The sequence below is a fragment of the Coffea arabica genome, chromosome 1e, assembly GCF_036785885.1.
Source record: "Coffea arabica cultivar ET-39 chromosome 1e, Coffea Arabica ET-39 HiFi, whole genome shotgun sequence".
Lineage (NCBI taxonomy): Eukaryota > Viridiplantae > Streptophyta > Magnoliopsida > Gentianales > Rubiaceae > Coffea > Coffea arabica.
In genome coordinates, this window is record NC_092311.1 from 2,000,691 (window position 1) to 2,014,196 (window position 13,506).

General features: G+C 36.9%; 1 long non-coding RNA gene and 1 other non-coding gene across 5 annotated transcripts; both read right to left on the minus strand.

Moving 5' to 3' along the window:
* Nucleotides 1-231: 231 nt before the first annotated feature.
* Nucleotides 232-315, minus strand: TRNAL-CAA (transfer RNA leucine (anticodon CAA)). Its single transcript has one exon. It is a non-coding gene; the product is annotated as a tRNA-Leu (tRNA).
* Nucleotides 316-2,410: 2,095 nt separating this feature from the next.
* On the minus strand, nucleotides 2,411-10,900 carry LOC140007744 (uncharacterized). 4 transcript variants are annotated; one of them, XR_011815144.1, is made up of 3 exons: nucleotides 9,763-10,876; nucleotides 4,951-9,642; nucleotides 2,576-3,494 (listed from the first exon to the last, which is right to left on the minus strand). It is a non-coding gene; the product is annotated as an uncharacterized lncRNA (long non-coding RNA). The 4 variants fall into 4 exon arrangements; XR_011815143.1 differs by having other exon boundaries at nucleotides 4,951-9,076; nucleotides 9,184-10,875; XR_011815142.1 differs by having other exon boundaries at nucleotides 4,951-6,574; nucleotides 6,661-10,865.
* Between the last annotated feature and the right edge of the window lie 2,606 nt (nucleotides 10,901-13,506).

Here is a 13,506-nt window from a genome sequence, read left to right on the forward strand (position 1 = left end):
CACGACGGACTAAAAGTAACTAACTAAAATAATTTAAAAACTTCCTAAATAGTTTACACCAAATATTTCTCCAAGAAAAGAATGAACCACCGTATTTGGAAAAAGGCATTCGTATCCACATGGTTTCTTCAAGAACTATACAAGAAGAAATTGTTTCGACTGAAAACAAATATACAGGATTTGGAGTTTATAACCATGCCCAAATTATCTGCTGTCACTCTATCGGTTGTTTGTCAGAAGTGGGATTTGAACCCACGCCCTCTCACGAGGACCAGAACTTGAGTCTGGCGCCTTAGACCACTCGGCCATCCTGACTGACGGCCCAGTTGTAGCAACACAGTGATTATATGATAATAAAAGCCGAAATGCTAAACGTAAACTAATTCCCTTCAGTTGTCAAGTTATTAGGCAATGATTTCCTAGTTATCTGCACGGCAAGGCAAATTATACGCACTAGAACGACCTTTTTCTTTCATATAGCTTTTGTTCTCTCGGAAGAAACATGAGCAGTAGTGTTTCTCTCTTAAACCGAACCACATCAATCATTGTGACCTTCTAGTAAAACTTGAAGAACCATATTTAGTAATGACCAATGCTATCTCACATAAGATCAGGCTTTCCCTCCTCTTTTTTCCCGGGCTTGGGACCGGCTGTCTGATGAGACAGGCAGAGTTACAAGCATCCTACCAAACAAAACAGCACAAGCATACAAACAAGCAAGCCACAATTAAGAACCACAGACAAGAAAGTGCTGCAATAGATGCATCTCCGACAAAACAAAACAAAACAAAAATAAAATCGAACTCAGATGCAGCAAAGTCAAAAAAGACCGTCAGGCCGAGGGTAGGGGTGAGCAATTACGGTAATTACCGAATTACCGATCGAAATCGATTTCAATTTGGTAATTCGAATTCGGTAATTCGGTAATTCGGTCAGTAAATCGGTGGTATCGAATTAGTAAGAATCGAATTAGGGTCGAATTTGGTTTTGGGGTTTTTGAATTCGGATTTACCGAATTCGAATTGAATTTTGTAAAACGGTAAAATATTTACTTTCCCAATCAGATTACGATGTACCCTCATTCTCCGCTGCCCATTTATGGTTTCAGCAGCCTGGAATATCCTCCTTGCCACCATTATCCAATACTACCTGCCTCTTGTTTCACTCTTGGCCCTCTGCCATACAACACTGCAATGTTGATGCAAGGGAATTATGTGCAAGCAGCAACTGGCTTTGATAAATGATAATCATCACCACATCAGTCAACCAGCAAACCTCGTACTTCTTTCTCCGGCTGGGGAGTACGAGGAGAACAACACTAATAATACTGGTGGCTGGTTTCAAGAATCTGATTACCAGTTTTCAAATATCTTCATGCGGATTAGGATTGAGCCAGAAGAAGAGACTGCATTGGTTGAACTGAGTCATGGGCAGGAGCCTACGGTGTTTGATCTGTATGAAGATTCGAATGCTGATGTTGAAGAATCGGATGGCCCTGGAGATGATTGGCTGGAAGAAACCATCTCCCAACATCTGAAGACTAGAAGGTATCATACAACACCTGGTGTAAAACAGGCTGAGCGTGAAGAGGTTGAAATTTGTGTGGTGTGCCTGAGTGAGTACGAGAACGAAGAGATATTGGCGACCCTTGCAGTTTTCTGGAATTCGGTAATTCGGTATTTTTTTGTTTACCGAATTGAATTCGGGTTGAATTCGAATTCGGTAGTGTCTAATTCGAATGCGAATTAGGTCGAATATTTCCAGAACCATTTACCGAAAATTACCGATTTCAACCTACCGAATTACCGAATTCGAATTCGATGCTCACCCCTAGCCGAGGGAACCATCAAGCCATCCCCACACAGCAATCTCAAGTAATCAGTTTTAACAAAAATAGCAAAATAAACTTGTGCATCAATAATCATTCATCATCCGCAGCAATCTATATCAGAGTACAAGAAACTGTACGAATAGCACACCTTTCCTTAATAACACACTTTTTTTTTTCTTTTTTTGGGTGGGTGGGTGTGTATGTGTGTGTGTGTGTCTCCATACGGAGAAGGGCCTTGAATCCCATTAGACAACCTTGAAGTTACCTGACCAAACATATACCACGATTACAACCGCCCAACTTTCTTCACTTGTTTTCATACCAAATCTTACCCTTAAACTGCAGAGTTAACCTATAAATCAACTAAGTTACCACCCCTCAGTTATGAACTTCCAAATTAGGAGATCTACTACTGTGTGAAACTATTAGGCGACAGTTAATTTTCTATAGCATTCAAGGGGCTTAAGCTGCACAGATAAATCATCCACAACAAATGACAAGGTTGCCCTGGAACACTCATTTCATGACTCCAACGAAATCATGAATCCACACTTCAAAGAAATTAATGAATTTCGATACTTGAAAACAAGGCATTTGGATTCCTCTCAATTTCTCAATCATTTTACAAATGGTTCTATGAACATAGACCTGTGCCAGGGCCTGTTAAGATGCAACCCCCTCTCAAAACAGCAATGCATACAACTATTGCAGATCTTAAATTGGACCTCATAATGCCACACCATATCTGTCAAGGCCATAAGAAAATATTGTCCAATAACTTCTCCCTAAAGAAAACAAAATTCAGTTACATGCACTTCAAATTGCATACTAAACCCATGTACCAGCGGATCACAAAATTCAAGTATGAAATGAAATTCACAAACAATACCAGTACCAGTGGTTTGCAAGTTGATGACTACAAAAACAGATATTGCATCTGTTCTTACATGACTAAACAATACCAATAGCAATACCAGTGGTATGTAAGTCGATGACTTCCAAAACAGATATTGCATGCATCTGTTCTAACATGACTGAACCAGCATCTGCTTACAAGTGCGAATAACCAAATGTTTTCTTCCATTCAATTATAGATAATGGAGGCTAGCAGCAAGTATTCAATGGTGATAGGACCACCGTGGATTTCTGACCCTCGTCTATAATAGTGGGCATACCAGTTACAACACACCAAAAGCCCAAGAACGATAGAGGCGGCAAGAAATATACCAACAACTTGACCATGACCATGAACTTGATAATCCATACTGAGTTACATCTTAGGCTGCACCCCCCAGTCTATCAGAAGTTTCTTTCCACATTCAAAGTTGTCAATCAAATTCCAGGTAGACTAGGAAGCGCTACATCTTCACCATCTATACAACTTGAAAGGAGAGACAAATAGAAATCCCAATTTCTGGATATTGAACTCAAGAACTGGTTGAGGTAAAGATATCTTAAATTCAATGGAATAAAAATGCTTGCTACAGAATATACCAAACTTCGCTAAAGACAACCAAAACTCCTCTCATGCTATCAAAGCAGAATCTGCAACTTCAAAGTATATTGACAACACCGTCATGAATAAACCTGGACAAACAAATGACACTGCAATTGTGCTCAAAACATAACCATTACAAATGATCAGGATGAGAAACCTCTACGTCTGTTTCGATTTCTTGGTGATCAGTAGCATGCAACTAGTATGAATTAGTAATGCAGAAATTCAGGCTTGAAAACATTCATCCGAGTTCAACCCCCAGCTCTTCCTGAAATTGAATGCCATAATTTAAAAAACTATAGTGCTGTACAAAGAAAACCAGGCACAACCACACGAGCGAGGAACTCCTTCGAAATCATGTAGACCACAATACCAGGTAACAAAATGACCAGAGATTCTTGAATTCAAGCTCCCTAAATGGAAACCAGTTATGCAACATCACATTCAACATGTGCAAAATCAATCAGGATTATGGTGAACCATAAATTGAAATTCTTCTTTGCATCTCCTAATTCTGATAATTCACCCCGTCAGTCTACAGCAATAACATCAAACAGCAACAGAGAGAATTTTGACAGATGAAGAAGCTAATTGACGTCAGAATTTTCCAAAAACTTGTACTGGACCCTGGAGAACATGACAAACCAATTATTTCTATGCACCCTGAAGAACATGACAAACCAAATATTTCCATGCACCCTTTATTCTTTCAAATACTTTATGAACTCAATAGTAAAAATGCTGAAAACACAGCATAGTTGGACGACCATCATGAGTAATTCAGAATTCATCCATCAAAAGCTAAAAAATTGAAGAAATATATGTGAACCATCATCCCACCGTGCTATTCAATTCCATAAGGCCTATAACATTTATCTTGAACCTGTTACTTAAGAACCAAACCATGACCAAAACTCCTAAATCCAATCTGCAGAATTAAACAGATTATAAAGCATGACTAATGCATCAGTGATGTTTTCAACAAACACAATAACAGGATGGCATCAAGAGATTCCATGATTCAAACCACAATATCGTGGATATCTGAATAACATAATCATCCAAGAGACCCCTATTTCTTCACAATCCTCTCGCTAGGACTAGAGTTGTGCAAGGGAGTACCAGGACATCAGAACCCAACTTAAAACTCGACACCAAGATGAAAACCAATATCAGAGCTGTCCATTAATCCCAACCATCCAGAAATTTAGGTTATATACATACCATCAAAACTAATTAATATACCAAGCATAATGTTAATTCTTTTCAGATCATGATGAATCATCAAAACACCAGGAACCGCCAATACATGCATGTTCAATCGCAGAATTAGATAGTTTACAAGAAAACAATCCCCAAAAAGAAAGGGCCTGGGATTAAGCTAATCAGAAATTAATAGAGAAGCAAAATAGGTGCAAGTGAATTAAATGGGCAGGTCACAGCACAATTAACAGTTGGGATTAAGCAGTGATACGCAAATCACTGCTCTCTTAAATGAGGATCAGGAACATGGGCTTCCAAGTGATTACTGCCAAAATGATTGATGCATAAGGTATTTCCATAAACATAGTGGACTGCAGAAGGAAGGGATCATGAAAATTTTAAATTATATAATAGACACCAGAAGTACCAAAGCCCGTATGGGCTTCCGAGTGATTACTGCCAGAATGATTGATGCATAAGGTATTTCCATAAACATAGTGGACTACGGAAGGAAGGGATCATGAAAATTTTAAATTAAATTTAAATTATATAATAGACATCAGAAGTACCAAAGCCCGTAACATCCCCAAGCAGAAAGGAATGGTAAGAGTAGACGAACACCCTCCAAAACAATGTACTAGCCTTTGATCTGACAATAGAGACCTTAAGTCTTCGCCACACCTCCAAGTCACTGGAAGCCTAGACTCGCAAAAAATAATATAGTAAATTAAAGAACAGAGAGAAAATCATTTTTCAAGAAAATGAAAAAAAAATAGAAAAAAAAAGGTTGGGAAAGAGAAAAGCTCATCCAAAATCTTATCACAAAACCAAATAGCAGGGATCCCAAACATGGCCAATAGTCCCCGTTCAAGCTTCCCTAAAATCAAGACAACAGATAGAAACCGTCACCAAATACCCCCAGTGAATTTTCCAGGAAAGAGAACAAAGACCACGTTGGCAAGAAAAACTCCCAATTTAATTCAAATCCATCCAAATGAAAGCTCTTCTACCCTCCGCAAACCAGAAGTCCACTATTCCTGAAAGACGACATCAAAAGAACCAGAACCAGAGGAAACGAAATCTTGAAACATCACCAAGATCGGAACAAACAGTAAAGCAACTGCCTATAGCAATGCAACAATGATGCAGAAAGCAAAACTCCAGATTACAGATTACATTCACATCCATCCAATAATTTTTAAGAATCATCACCTCAAAAGCCCATATTCAGTCACCACCCTCAGTAGAATTCTGCAAGTGAGTGAAAACATGAATAGCCAACAAAGACTTGAACTTGGCACAAAGATGAAATAAAAATTGTAGATCATCTAGAATATTATCAGAACTGACAAATGTAGCATTCAATCTTCTTCAGACCATGATGAATCAGCACCACCAAAAACACTACCTATAGAGACATGTTAGATGACAGAATTTAATTCCCGTTAGATACCAAGCACCGCAGAGCCATCCCCAAAGAGAAGTCCTGGACTAAGCTAATCCATCAAAATACGAAACACAAGAAAAGAACAATAGGGTACAATAACATAGGTGAATTGAATGGACAGAAGACAATTCATAGATGGTTTAGAAAAAAAAAAGTTGAGAATAAGCAGAGCTATACACTTGGTTATACCTCAATCTATTTCTCATGGATCAGGAAAGTCAACTCTGCAGGGATTACCACCAGACCAAATAATGGAGACAGAATAAGAAAAGATTAACAGAAAAATTATATAGTGTCAAAACCCCTAAATTCCTCGTGCACAAAAGATAAATTAGTATAGGTGAGAAAATAACTCCCTCCAAATAAGTTTACTAGCCCTTGATCCGAGAATGGAGAGGTAAGTTGAACCACCTTCACTGAAGCCCTAGTAATATAGGAAATTATAAGACAGAGCAGATCTACCATCCAGAGATCTCTCAATCAATTTCAAGGAAACAACAGAAAACAAGTAGGGAAAGGGAGAGCTCCTCCAAAATCTTTTCGCCCAGAATAGCACAGTAACAAACATGATAACAATGCTTTGATCCAAGCTATCCTAAAATGAAGACAAGAGAGAAGCCATTACCAACAAACACCAGTGATCTCAAGGCAAACAGAACAAACAAGAGAACTCCGATTTACCACATCCATCCAAGAGAAGAGAGCACTTTTTGCCCATACAGAACTCCAGCATTCTAAGACAACCACACCAAAAGAACCAGAAAAGAAGAGACAATCTTGGAAAAAGAAAAGAACGAGTACCATTCACGAAGTATTCAACATACTGCAAAAGTGCAAGAAAGTGCAGGCCTTCATGATCAATTCTTAATCAACACCACAGAGAAACTTCTGGAAGCCCAGAGCCACCACCTACAGCAACACCACCTAAAGCAACAACAAAACACCACCTGGAGGTCCAGGTAAAAGCTCCAGATTTTACATTACATTCAGACCCATCCAATTTATTCACGAAGAGACACATCCCAGAGACCTCCCTTTGACTGCGGAAAGCAACACAAAAAGCCAACAAAAATTCAAAATTTGACACAGATGAGAACTGACAATGGAATGAACAAATAACACCAGCTTTTTACAAATTTAGATTACCTACCATAACCCCAAACCTATTCATATAACAAGCATAAACTTCAGATCATGATGAACCACCAAAACACCAGAACCTACCTTAAAACATGTTTAGTGGCAGAATTTGAGCACTAAGAAATACTTCAGAAGATCAAAATCGCCAAACTGGTAAGATCCTAAGCATCTGAGAACCATTCCCCAGACATAAATAAGGCATGGGATAAGCAGCAAAATGGGTGCATGTGAATTGAATGGGCAGGTCGAAGGTGTCCAACCATTAATCGCTGGGATTAAGCAGTGATACCTTTTCCTTGAGGATCAGGAACACAAGACTTCCAAGCAATTACTGACAAAACAAGTAATGCATAACATTTCTACAAACATGGTGGACTATGGAAGAAAAGATTTACAAAAAAACTAGATTATATTTATAATAGTCTGCAGACATCAAAAAGTACTAAAACCTGTAAAATGCTCAAGCAAAAAAAAAAAATGATAAGCATAGATAAGAAGATAAATCCCCCTCTATAATAATGTACTAGCCTTTGATCTTGAGGACAGAGACCTAAGTTTTGGCCACACCTCTGAATCACCAGAATCCTAGATTCCACACAAAATGATATAGTAAATTAGAGAACAAGTAGAGAAAATCATTTTTAAAGAAACAGCAAAAAAAAAGAGCAGGGAAAGAGAAAGCTTATCCAAAATCTTGTTACAAAACCCGTTAGCAGGGTACCAAACACACCAACACTCCTACAACAAGCTTCCCTAAAATCAACACAACAGACAGAAGGCATCACCAACCGCCACCTTGATTTTTTCAGGCAGAGGGAACAAAGAAAGACCAGGTTGAAAAGAAATCTCCCGATTTTATTCACATCCATCCAAGAGAGAACTCCTCTCGCCTCCACACACCAGAAATCCACTATTCTTGAAAGACATCAAAAAAACCAGAAGACAAGACAAATCTTGAAAAATCACCAAGAACAAAACACAGTAATTAGCGTCAAGTCCTTTTACCAATCCACTCTATAGGGAGACTGCTGAAAAACCAGAACTGCTGCCTACAGCAATGCAAAAATAAAGCAGAAAGCAAAATCAAGGATCACATTCACATCCATTGCATAATTCCACGAAGAATCACATCCCATAATTCTAAAAAAATGGCATCCAAAAGCCCATGTTCCATCACCACCCTCAATAAAGGAATGGATCAAAAGACTTGGCACAAAGCCAAGAATAATCCTCAAATAAAAACTCTGAACAATTTACCATTCAATCAAACCAATATGCATAGCCTTAACTCTTCTTCAGATCAAGCTGCATAAGCAAAATACCAGGACCCCCACCCATACAAAAGTTTGATGACGGAATCTACTTCCTGTTATATACTGAGCAGCACATAACCATCCCCAAAGAAAAGCACTGGATTAAGCTAGTCCATCAAATCCAAAAGCCAAAAAAAAATGCTAACCTTAGGTGAATTGAATGGGTAGGTTGAAAGCATTCACACAGTTTTTCCAGAAATAAACGGTTGAATAGCAAAGTTATGCACTTGGTTACAACCCGTTCTATTCAGAGTGGATCAGGAAAGTTGACTCTGCATGACATGCTGCAGACCAAAAAGATTCACGGACAAATTATATTATAAATATGGTGTCCAACCCCCTAAATTCCTCAAGCACAAAAGAACAATTAGCGTAGGTGAGAAATTAACTCCCTCCAAAAAATTTTACAAGCCCTTGATCTGAGGATGGAAAGGCAAGTTTGAATCACAAATCACTGGAACCCAAAGTTGCAACACCCTAGTAATATAGGAAATTAGAGAACAAGCAGAGCAAATCCACAAATGTCCTAATCAACTTCAACAAAACAGCAGAAAACAAGCAGGGAAATAGAGGTCCTCCAAAATCTTGTTAAGCCCGAATAGCAGGGTAACAAACATGATGAAAATGCTCCGATCCAAACTTCCCTAAAATGAAGATAATAGTTAAGCCATTACCAACGTGCGCCAGTGATTTTTAGGCAAAGAACACAAACAAAGAATTGATTGGCAGAAGAGAACTCCCAATTTATCACCTTCATCCATCCAAGAAGAGTTCTTTTTGCTTCTATCCATCCAGGAAGAGCTCTTTTCACTTTCATACACAGAACTCCATCATTCTAAGATCACATCAAAAGAACCAGAATTTAAAAGCTAAGAAATACTTGACAACATCAATATTACCATATTGATACGATCCTAAGCATCTGAGAACCATTCCCAAAGACAGAAGGCAGGGAACCAAAATAAATTCAAAAGCCTAAAGAGAACAAATGGGCAAAACGCAGCAGCAGGAGCAAACCAGGTGGAGGCAAAATTGAATGGAGAGGTTGGAAGCTATTTCAATGGTGTTTGTCCTGGGAAGAAAAGGTCTGCAGATATCAAAAGGTGACAAAAGCACAAGATTGTTTGGAAGAATATAACTCCCTCCAAAACAGTTTACCATCCGAGGAAGGAAGGCTCAGTTGTCACTACAACTCCGAATCACTGAAACCCTATATTGCACAACACAAATGCAGGAGATCAGAAAACGAACTCGCTGTCTCACAGAGCAAATCAGCATCAAACAGCTGAAAACAATCAAAGACAGAGAAAACTTCAGGAATCTTGCAAACCAGTATAGCAGCGTAAAAAACATGACCAGAGCCTCCTGCATCCAAGCTCCCCTAAATCAATACAACAGATAAGGCCAGTTGCTAATTGACTCCCCAGTTAATTTTTTCAGGAAATAAAAAAGGAAACCAAAAAAAAGGGACGAGGGAAAAACTCCCGGTGTCGTAGTATGATATTCGCATCCAGAAAGTCTTTTTTTAGCCCCACCGAAGACTAGGATTCTGCCACGCCACAACGAGAACATCAAAAGAACCAAGGAAAAAAAGACGAATCTTGATAACAAAGAACGATCGAGAAATTACTAATTAACAAACCCAATAATAGTAAAAACTCAATCTTCCTCATCAATCCTGGATAGACAACACGCCAAAACTACCGAAAGTCCAGAGCACCGCCTACAGCAATCACAACAACAATAACAGCCACAGATTAAATAAAAACTCCAGATTCAGATTACGCTCACATCCATCCAACAGAAAGTTGCTTCCTACTCCATCCGCCCGAAATCCATCATTCTACAAGAAGCACGGCAAGAAAACCAGAAAGAAGAACCAAAACGGGGCTATTTTTGAACCAAAACAGGGCTAATTTTGAAGGAAATTTGATGTCAAATTTGTCCGATAATTGGAATGATCCAGAAATTACCACGTAAACAAACCGAATCTAGTGCAAAAACTGGTATCCTTCCCGTTCAATCCTTCGAAATACCCGATCAACCGCCAAAAAAAAACCATGATTAAATCTCAAAAGTCGCTATAAAAAAAATTAGCGATAATAAGCTTCAAATTAATCAAATCATCACAACCATAGAAGCAACGATCGAACCTAGCGATAATCATCAACCGAAGATCGTAACCTTCAGCTGAGACAAAAAACCACAACAATTGAATCTCATTTAGCGAAAGCCTAACCGTAGAATCCCAAGAAAACCCACGATGAAGTTAAAAGCAGATGATTTCTTACCACACAACGAAACGGAAGCAAAAGGCCACTGGAAAGGAAAGCGGGGATTGGGGGTATTTATAGATGCTTGGGAAGAGAATGAACTGCTAGGATTAAGCGGTCTTACGTGATCTGGACGGTTAAAAAGAGCTCTTATCCTCGTTGGACTCGGGCTAAGATTCCCTTACGCGTATTGCCCCAAAGTCGGTTGTTTATTTGATTTAGGAAATGTGGTCGCCACCAGATTTATAGATTTTTTTTTTTTGGGTGCGATAGAAATCATTTTCTTTTACTGAAATTATTTTTTAAAAAAATCCTTGACAGCTGTGCATGGTCAAAGCCCGTAGGCTTAGGGAACTTTCTCAACACTTCCGGTTGAATACTTGCACTTCCGTCCGAATTGTTTTTTTTTTTTTTTTTGTAGAAAAATGTACAATAATCATTTCATGTATATGAGATAAAAATATAATTAAGAAATAAATTTATAAAGAAGATAAAATTGTTTTAGAGAAAAATGACAAGATCTAATTTAGTATATAAAAAAAATCCTTGACAGCTGTGCATGGTCAAAGCCCGTAGGCTTAGGGAACTTTCTCAACACTTCCGGTTGAATACTTGCACCTCCGTACGAATTGTTTTTTTTTTTTTTTTTGTAGAAAAATGTACAATAATCATTTCATGTATATGAGATAAAAATATAATTAAGAAATAAATTTATAAAGAAGATAAAATTGTTTTAGAGAAAAATGACAAGATCTAATTTAGTATATAAATTGATTTGTTTAAATAGATTATTTTTTAAAAAATTAATTACATCAAAAACACTCATGCTTTATGTCACAAATATGTTGTTGGTGTGCTATGTGTGTGGATTGAAGATTATTTCACTTTATTTACACCTTATTTACACATACTGATTTGATTGCATCATCAACACATTTTTCAATCACCTTTTTATCTCACATACATCATATCAGAAAAAGTGTCACAGTAAAAATATCTCAAATAATGTACAATCCAAACACACTTGCCTTAATATATGTTTATTAACGTAATCTCCTTATTTTGATTTTTTAGTTTCTTGAATAAATTAAAAACACTTAGACTTTTAATTTGGTTGCAATTTAATAATAAAATAGTGGTTGAAATGCAATAATGGATAGCAAGATCGAGTAGGGATATTGTTGTCTAATGGATGTCGTAGATAAGTATTTAGAAAACACATTGATAAATAACGATTAACAAAAAATAATTTTAATTAGATTATAATTATTCATACTTTACTTCATAACTCCTTGATTTTTTAATTTGTGTGAATAAAAAATACTTAAAATATTAATTTCAATTACAATTTCATAATGAAATAGTGATTGAAATGCAGTAATTGGTAGCAAGATTGAATGGTGATGTTATTACTAATTAACATGGTAGATAAGTACTAAGGGAACATTGATGAATAATTGAGTGCCAATAACAATTTTTCTAGCGGAAAAAAATGTGAATATAGATACTTTTATCTTTCTCTTTTTTTTATCCAATGAATATGGACCGAATGAAAAGTCAAATGGCCAAAATGAAAACACCAGCAGATTAAAGGATTCCAGATTCCTCTGAAGGTGGATATCGGGTGGGATATTATTCAGTATTTCAAGAAGGTTCCACATTCCTCTCAAGTCTCATTTATGCCCATCTCCAATTTGAATTGCGTCATTCCATAGTTGGGCCTGGCAGTTCAAATTTCTAGGAGATTGGGTATCAAATAAACAAATTTGTTTGGATTGTGCTTTTCGCGGAAAAATTCTAACTTTTTTATAAATATATTTTTCAAATTATCTTTTTATTTCACATGTATCAAATCATTACAGTACATTGAATTGTAAGCACTTTGGCATGGCATTTGGAACTTTGACATAGAGCTCTCAATGAATTGAATTTTTCACGAAATGACATATCATATGGTAAACTTTGACATAGAGCTCTCAATGACATATCGTGTTCAACTTGTATATAATACTCTAATTGAGCTTGAGCTCCGTTCATATATCATATGAGCAAAATTTGAACACTAAATATTTAGTTTGATTCGACTCATTAAAAGCTCTTTTCATAAATTATATGAACAAAAATTTCAACATTAAGTATTTAGGTTGATTCAACTCATTCAAAACTCTATTTTGACATATTGAAGTTGTGTTGAACTCTCATGTGAACATTCAACTTGCCAATTATGCAGATGCTCATCATAAGTTTTCAACCTGTGTTAGAAAATTGGGAACTTATAAGTAGTGACTGGCAATGCAAGCAGTCTCAAATCCTACCAGAAAGGCAATTCCTGTGTTGATCTCCTAAAAAAGATGAGTTTGTCTCTATTATCAACAAATTTTATGAATGTTTCCTTGATGAGTTTGTCCAGCTTATAAACAGAGAAAGACTTTAGAAGCTTTGCACCGCACCACCACAGCCCCAAGAAATGATAGCTCATTAGAAAAATCTTTTTTTGTTTTGTGTTATATTGAGTAATCTCTTGTATTGTCACTTTCTTGTTTTGGGGCTTTGGAAATTTTGTTCTACATTTTATATTCGTCTTCATTATAATAGATTTTGCTTATCTTTTCTGGTGGATGTAGATCTAATTGATTGAACTACGAAAAAAATCCACAATACAAAATATGCAAGAACATTAGGTTGGTACATTTTCACACCAAAACCTAAATCAAATGCACCAGCCAGATGTAACCGTTTCACTGAAAATTATATAGACCTGTCCAAATCTCTAATTTGTAATAGTCTATAGTCTTTATTTC